Source organism: Olea europaea, unplaced genomic scaffold, assembly GCF_002742605.1.
Source record: "Olea europaea var. sylvestris unplaced genomic scaffold, O_europaea_v1 scaffold3491, whole genome shotgun sequence".
Taxonomy (NCBI): Eukaryota; Viridiplantae; Streptophyta; class Magnoliopsida; order Lamiales; family Oleaceae; genus Olea; species Olea europaea.
Window position 1 is genome coordinate 1 of NW_019254020.1, and position 7,898 is coordinate 7,898.

At 36.1% G+C, this 7,898-nt stretch overlaps 1 pseudogene; it reads right to left on the bottom strand.

Annotated features, from left to right (window-relative positions):
• Positions 1-1,682: 1,682 nt before the first annotated feature.
• LOC111386300 lies at positions 1,683-7,892 on the bottom strand (annotated as a pseudogene).
• Positions 7,893-7,898: the final 6 nt, after the last annotated feature.

Sequence of the window (7,898 nt, forward strand, 5' to 3'; positions counted from 1 at the left end):
TTGGCCTCCATTGAAGTCAGCGAAAGCACCATATTCTTTGATTGAAGTAACAATGCCTTTGTAAATCCCTCCCTTTTCAATCTCACGACCTACTATTAAATTAATCCGAAGAAAGAAAATGCGATGGAAAGTCAAGTTATGAAAAATAAATTTCTTCTTGTTGACTAAGGTGAAATAAACACATGTAAAATAAGAATCTAGCATAAATATAGAGGAAATATGGGCCTAAACATTAGAGTTGGCAGAAAATCATAATGCTGGAATGAACTTCACATTACATGCAATCATGCATGACATCTCTCATATGACCATCTCTAGGGTTTAAAAAAGAAGCACATGTCATTTTGATCTCTCACAAGCAAAATGGCTCTTAGTACAAAAATCAACAGAACTAATTGTGAGAGGTGGCAGTAATGATAAAAAACACTGGTTGAGAAAGTAAATCATTGCATAGTACATGGAGAAGAAAGCAATATACAACCCTAGATAAAAGCTTAAATATTATTTATGTATGTTTCTATTAAGTTCCAATTTGTTATCGAGAAAAGCAACAGAAATGATTATGTCTGATTCCTCAACACTAAGACCAGATAAAATTCAGTAGATGCTGGACTCATAACCTTATTATGCTACATAATATGAAGGGGTGTGTCTTCAAAAAAGTGCATTAGGAGTTTTAAAACCATTAAATAAATATTAACCAAAGCTTCATATAATATATTACTTACTAAAACAAGGTAAACAAAAATGTAAGTATTTGAGCAGACTAATCTGAATCAGGTAAGAGATAAATATAATTTTGGAACTGTACATACATATAATATTATCAATTATGCAACATGTACATCACCACTTATAGACTTGTTTATATAAATATAATGTTGTGAGATATGATTGGGTCAGAATTTCTTTAAAAAAAAAAAAAAGGGTTTTCAACTCTCTTCTTGACATTTCATCTATCTGTAAAACTTTCAGTAACTCCTTATGTACAAGTGGTATTATTCTCATATTATACATGCATCTGCATGCATGAATACAAACATAAAGGTATCTTGTACAACAATATAAATCCATGGATAGCAATGTCCTGGACCTACGGGCAGTAGCATTACGAAAGAAACACTTTATGGCTTCAAGAAGCACAGTGTTTCCTGTTAATCTACCATATTCAAAAGATGTGGTCTACACCATGCTGAAATGACAAAACTCTCAACACAGTACCAAAATTTCAAAACACAACCATATATCAGTGGCACGAGATGAACTTGGTTGACCATAAAGAAAGGGAACATCTTGAATTTCAATCAAGAAAATATGCGTGAACAAAATACAATAGGAAGATACAAAGAATACCTTTTCCATCACTTTCTCCAACACTAATTGATTTTTTGCAACCAAGGTGAGCGAACCATCACTCACTGAAATTCGCGCACTTGCAGCATAACTCACTGTCAAAAAGCTTACGATATACTACCTCCATCCCATAGAGAGAGACTTGTTTCCATTTTCACACAGATTAGGAAAATATAAACAATATAGCTGGAAATATAAATTTTTCTTACATATTCCTAATATAGCCCTAAATAATATTAATTGTTAATGACAATACACATTAAGCCCTTGTTTGAGCCACATTATTTTGGGAAAAANCCAAAATTATATAGGGAGTGAGGTCAGAGATTCAAAACAATGTATATCTATGGAAACCATGAAGAAATTAAACGTCCAAGATCACATGATAGACACACTAAGAATGTAAATAAATTACAAGCCCAATGGCCAAGCAACCAAAACTTTCTCAGAATAGAAAAAAAGACAATGTATTGCTTTTGCTTCCTTTCGTATTATATTTTCTTTCTTCAACCTCCTCTACCTTTTTCTTAAATTTTTTTGCGTTCAAAATTCTTAAGCCCAGACATTGCCCAATATGAAATAAACCACCTCAGAAAGGCCAACCATTCACAACATAAATGCTCAACCTTTTCTCCTAAATCTCAGGCTTGGGGTGGAGGACCAAAAATAGCTTGTATGGTAGTCATTTGAAACCAGGAGAAAACAAAGGACATCTCTGCTGTGTTTCACAAAACGAGAATACTAATGCAAGCCAAAAAAGTCCTCACCAAACTATCAGTCAAGATTCGATAGTCTGTGATTTCACCAGTAGATGGATCGACTTCACTAACAAGGCCCACTGACAAACCGGCCACATGTTCTCTCAATGGAATGCCAGCATCCAACAAGGCCATGCTGCCTGTATAATAAGATACATGTCATGTCCTTCTGAATGTAATCTTTGCAGGGAAATATTCATAGGTAGGTGAAGCTAAGTGCTGGAAACACTTTCATGAAAAAGCGGCAAAGATGTAATGCCCACTAAGAAGAGATCAAATTCGCCACTCAGCAAGTGAAATTCCTGAACAGAATTTGCGCGGATAGTAGAAACTTCTAAATAAGAATGCAGTCTGTAAAATAGAAACCTGCACAGACGGATGCCATTGATGTTGACCCATCAGATGCCATGACTTCTGCATTGATACGAACCGCGTAAGGACAATCCTCTTCAGGAGGTAACACAGCAAGCAGAGCTTTCTCAGCAAGAGTACCTGTTAAGTAAAGATTCAGTATCAACCAATCCACTTAAAATTATATACCAGATAATGGGAAAGATTATGCATTTTTATACATGTATATGAAAAGTGTTTAAGATAAGATTTAAACGATGTTAATGTGACGCTCTCTAATAGCTTAAGCTTTTAGAACAAGTGGCTCAACATAAAATCAAAGATCATGAGTTTAAGTCTCGCCACCATCCATTTAATGAAATTGCTCATGCCTATATGTGAGGAAGCACATTGAAGACAATACTAAAACTATATATATGTGGCCCTCTCTAACACTTTTAGATCAAGTGATTCAACATAACGCAAGAAAATCTAATAGCAAACTGTTTGCACTCCAGGCATTCTTTAAGACAGAAGCCCTCAATGTTCAAGCAACAGGATGAGGAATCAACTGACAACCAAAACAACAGTAAAGGCTGACAAAACCTATAAGAATGAGGCGGCTTCTCACCAGTCCAAAAAATCTTGTGCTGGTGGATATATCAGCAGCTCCCTTTTGATTAGAATATATAGTAATATATCTGAGGACAGAAATCTTGTAAGAAAACGGATAAACTAAAACTATGAGTAGGGATAGATATGCAGGCGTCCAGGTGGTAAGGACGTTGCCAATGGCGTTCTCATTAATAGCCACCAGCTGAAAAGAATCGCTGAGTGAAAACATGTTGTGAGATGCCTAAACATTAAAGTGATGCATTGCACTTCAATATTCATCAATTCCCGCAAAACTCGTACATTCTTGATAAATTGGACATCCACCAAAATTTCATGACAATTACCCCCCACCTCGTGTCGTAACTTAATATATTAGTTATTCAATTGAATGAAGCACAGTGTGGGAGGAACATGTAAGGGAAGATTCTAATAGCTCAACAGAAAATCTATTAGACTAAGCTTTACAATCAAAAGCAAAAGCATCTAAAAGAAGCAATTAAGTAAAATTGTCCGCAATTAGCAGTAAGCTTAAAGAAATGGTCCAAAATTGTAAATTTACAATTAAAAGTATCTAAACAAGTAATATATGCACTAAAATATTGTGTATAGCATTGTAAAAAGGAGTGTCTACATACTAAGGTCACATCATGCAAAAATTGCTTTGCTGTCATTGCAAAAATAATTATAAATTTGAGGCTGGGTAAGCAGTGAGAAAGACAAATAAAAATCAAAGTCTGCAATAAGTCAAAGATAAAAAGAATAAACTTGATGCCAACACAAAACTAGAGCAGTCTATATACAGAAAGATGTATAAAATTCAAAGTTTGCAATCAGTCAAAGATTAAAAAAAAAAAAAAGGACACTTAATGCCAACTCAAAACTACAGCAGTGCATTATATATACGTAAGATGCTTTTTGCTGTCACAAGTATCCCAGTAGCTTACCATGCCCAACTTCACGTCTATTTAGGCCGACTCTTTTACCAACTTCATTGATGCAAAACGGTGGAAAACTATAATGAAGCATGAAACGCTTCGTTGGAGGACCAACCAGAGAATCCAAATGTTGAGCTTCTCCAGGTGCTCCAAGGGTTACAGTACAAAGAACCTGGCATACAATATCATTCTGGAAATGATTAGGAAAAGAGGTGCCCAAAAAAGGAGATTTTTTTTTTTTTTTTTAAATCATATTTTTGAATGACGATTTGTCTCTTTCAACAAAATGGTAAATACTAGTATACTAACCTGAGTATCTCCACGGGAAAAAAGTGATGATCCATGTAATATGGTTAAATTACCCGCTTCACAATATAGAGGCCGAACTTCATCAAGACATCTTCCATCAACCCTACGTCCTTCACCAATTATCCTTCGACGAATAACCAAATCATATTTTTGAATGACGATTTGTCTCTTTCAACAAAATGGTAAATACTAGTATACTAACCTGAGTATCTCCACGGGAAAAAAGTGATGATCCATGTAATATGGTTAAATTACCAGCTTCACAATATAGAGGCCGAACTTCATCAAGACATCTTCCATCAACCCTACGTCCTTCACCAATTATCCTTCGACGAATAACCTGACATTTTCAGAAACTTAAGAACTGACAAACCTAATGAGAGGTACAAAACAAAATCAAGAGAACATATCTAATTGAAGAAAAAGATATCTCAGAACCCTTATTTTCATTGACCCTCTCATCACTTTTGCCTTCAACAAGCATTTGCATTATATCATTGAGAAACCAATATTCTTTTTTATTTCTAAAATTTCAAATTAGCTGTATTTTACTGAGTTTGACCTAGAACAAAAATTCGTACATTTTCGTTGGAATCCTTCTCTTTTTTCATTTTAAGGAATTGGTTCATGGGTCTACATGGAGATTTTTTTCTGGGCGGTGGGGGGCCTAATTTCACACTCATGCCCTAACCTGTTTCCACACTGTATCAACTGTCTTCGATAAAAACTTCAGACCTTCTTCATCACATTCTTGCTCTAGTTCTTTTTTCACATCCTGAGTAATTCTGTCCAATGCTTCTCCACGTTCAAACTGAACACAGAGGACAAAAGTATCAGGAGTTATGAGTAGAGAACAGCACAAATCCCTCTATAAATGTTATTGCATCTATGGAGCGCACCTTGCCATATGTAGGGTCTGTGAAGACAGCTTCTATAGGAGCTTCAGACAAACTCCTGATTTTGTCATATTTTTTCTCTGTTACCATAGACAATTTATATTCCTTTTTCTGCTTGCCAGCTTTTGCTGCCAGCCTTATTTGAGGCTCGAGATATTTAATAGCCTAAAAAGTATCAAAGATAAGCATTGTAAAATAACTGCAGGGAGTGCAGTGTCAATGAAGACAGAACAAACTCACCTCCGGATGAGCTAGTCTTAGTGCAGCTTCCAAGTCTTTTTCTGAAATTTCACGTGCTAGCACATCTATCATTAATGTTTTGTCCCTTGTGCATGCATACACCAAGTTGAGATCACTTAGGCTAAGCTGCACAACATCCAAAACGAATGTGCTTATAAATCAGAGCGAACAACATCACAACTTATTTTATAGCATGTGTTGTATTGAATATATGAGACCCCAACATTTTTAAAAGGATTCTAAGATAAAATTTACAAGATTGAGCAAACAGGCCAAGATAACTCGAATCGGAGCATCTAGTTTAATCAATTTTCCCTTTCGGCCTCCTTTTTCAATTTCTCACTCATATGAGAGCACCTAGCTTAGTTAGCTTCTTCCTTATCGGTTCCTTCTTTAATTTCTGTTTCCATTTCTACTTTGTTTCTATAATCAATGAACTCTCTCATTCTAGTAATATTAATTACAAAATTTCCTATAAGAACGCTTTTAGTTTTTACCATAAAACTCTAGTTCTTTTAGAATTCCAATAATAATGAGTCAACCAATGGGTCTGGTTAAGTTCTCAGAATGGTTCAGGCTCCAACAGCCAAAGCCCTAGGAGGTTGACAGTTGAACCTCCTAAAATTACTCAAAATTTGGTCCATTTTCCTAAATAGTACCTTTCTTTTCTCAACATTGAACTGTGAGGGCAAATAAACATGGAATTGATCTCTAAAATTTTAAACATGAGATTTGTTCCATATGCATAGTCAAGTTATTTTTTAGGGAAAATTGCAGCATAAGTCCCCAACCTAGTTCCTTAGTAGCAAACAGGTTTGACATTTACATCCTCAGCCTATTGGTTTTGTAGCAGCTCTCCAACTCACGGAATCTGTCTAATGGACTTTTGAATTTTTATTTTTATTTTTATTTTTTATTAAAAGACAATTATCCTAATTAACACTAATCATTTTCTAGTCTTCCTTGCTGAGAGGAAAATTTTCTCACATTGTCAGTGAAATTATTTTTGTTCATTATGAATTAAATTGTTAGGATTTCTCCTTTTTTCCTATAAAGCCATAAATAGTTGCACCCACCAACCAGAGGCCTTGGATGCACGTGGCCAAACGCCTTTGATTATATATGTCAAGAATTAGTGATCTACTAAAATAAGAAGCTGTCTTCAAAAACTCCTGGAAAGCAATTCGGATGAAAAGGAAATTTTGGCTTCTAGATACTTGACATGCCAAATGTTAGTTATTTCGAGAAGTAAATGATCTGCTTATACTCTCCCCAAATTAGTGAAACGAAGGAACAATTTTCGCAATAGCATACAGATGTTAGAATTACCTCATCCATGCTAGGATTGACAATAAATTGACCGGAAATCCTCCCAATTCGTATTATCCCAAGAGGACCTCCCCATGGAATATCTGATAACATTCGGGCAGCAGATGTTGCATTAGCAGCCACTACATCTGGATCTTGTTTCCCATCAGAAGAAAGAACACTTGCTATGACCTACAGGGAGTACTAAGCTGAAAAAAAAAATAGTACAGCAGGTTCAACAGAAAACAGCTTGGCATCAATTTACTGTCTCATTGTACCTGGACCTCATGGTAGAATCCTGGGGGGAAAGTGGTCTGATGGGTCAATCAATGAGACGACCACATAAAAGTTCCCGTTCTTTTGGAGCACCCTCCCTCATGAACGTGCCTGGAATAACACCTTGAGCAAACTGTTTCTCTTGGTACTCAACCTTACAAAATGAAAATGTTATGAATCACATCACAGCCCACAACAACATAATTTAACTTCAATCCCAGTTATTATTTCACGAAAGCTTTGTCACTAATAGAAAAAGCAGAGTTCTGAAGAAATCTATAAAAATCTTATCCCAACGAATTTTCTCATATGTTAAATATACTCCCTATAGTAGTCTCCCATTTGTTTCCACTGAAAAATTTGCCCGCATTTCTAATATATAATTCAAAATTAAGACTCTGGAACCTTCATAGGAAATAATACAGAAACTATGTTATGCAAATCGAAATTTTCAGATGAGAACTGTAGAAAAGTTAATTCTTTGTTATACATACAGTGAGGGGCAAAAAATCACGGACGCTGTCGCCTTTAGCAGAGGCCACAGTGGAAAGTACTCTGGTCTCTTCCATTGCCAAAACAACCGCGCCGTTTGCAAAACGCGCCATTTTACCTGTTTCTAGTGTAATTTTACGTGATCCAATTTCGAATTCTTCACTGAATGTTTCGAGAATTTTGGTTCCGACTAAGGGCGTGTCAATTTCCGCGGCAGTGGAGGGAGCAGATGACGTATATGGCGCGAAGCCGATACGACGGCCTCATATTGAGCGTATGTTGAATCGCCTCCGTGACAGGGCTGAGAGGAGTGCATTTGCTTGGCTCGCCACTGGTGCCATGGGGCAGTGGGGGGTTGACTTCAGGCCCTTTAGGGTTTAAGGGGG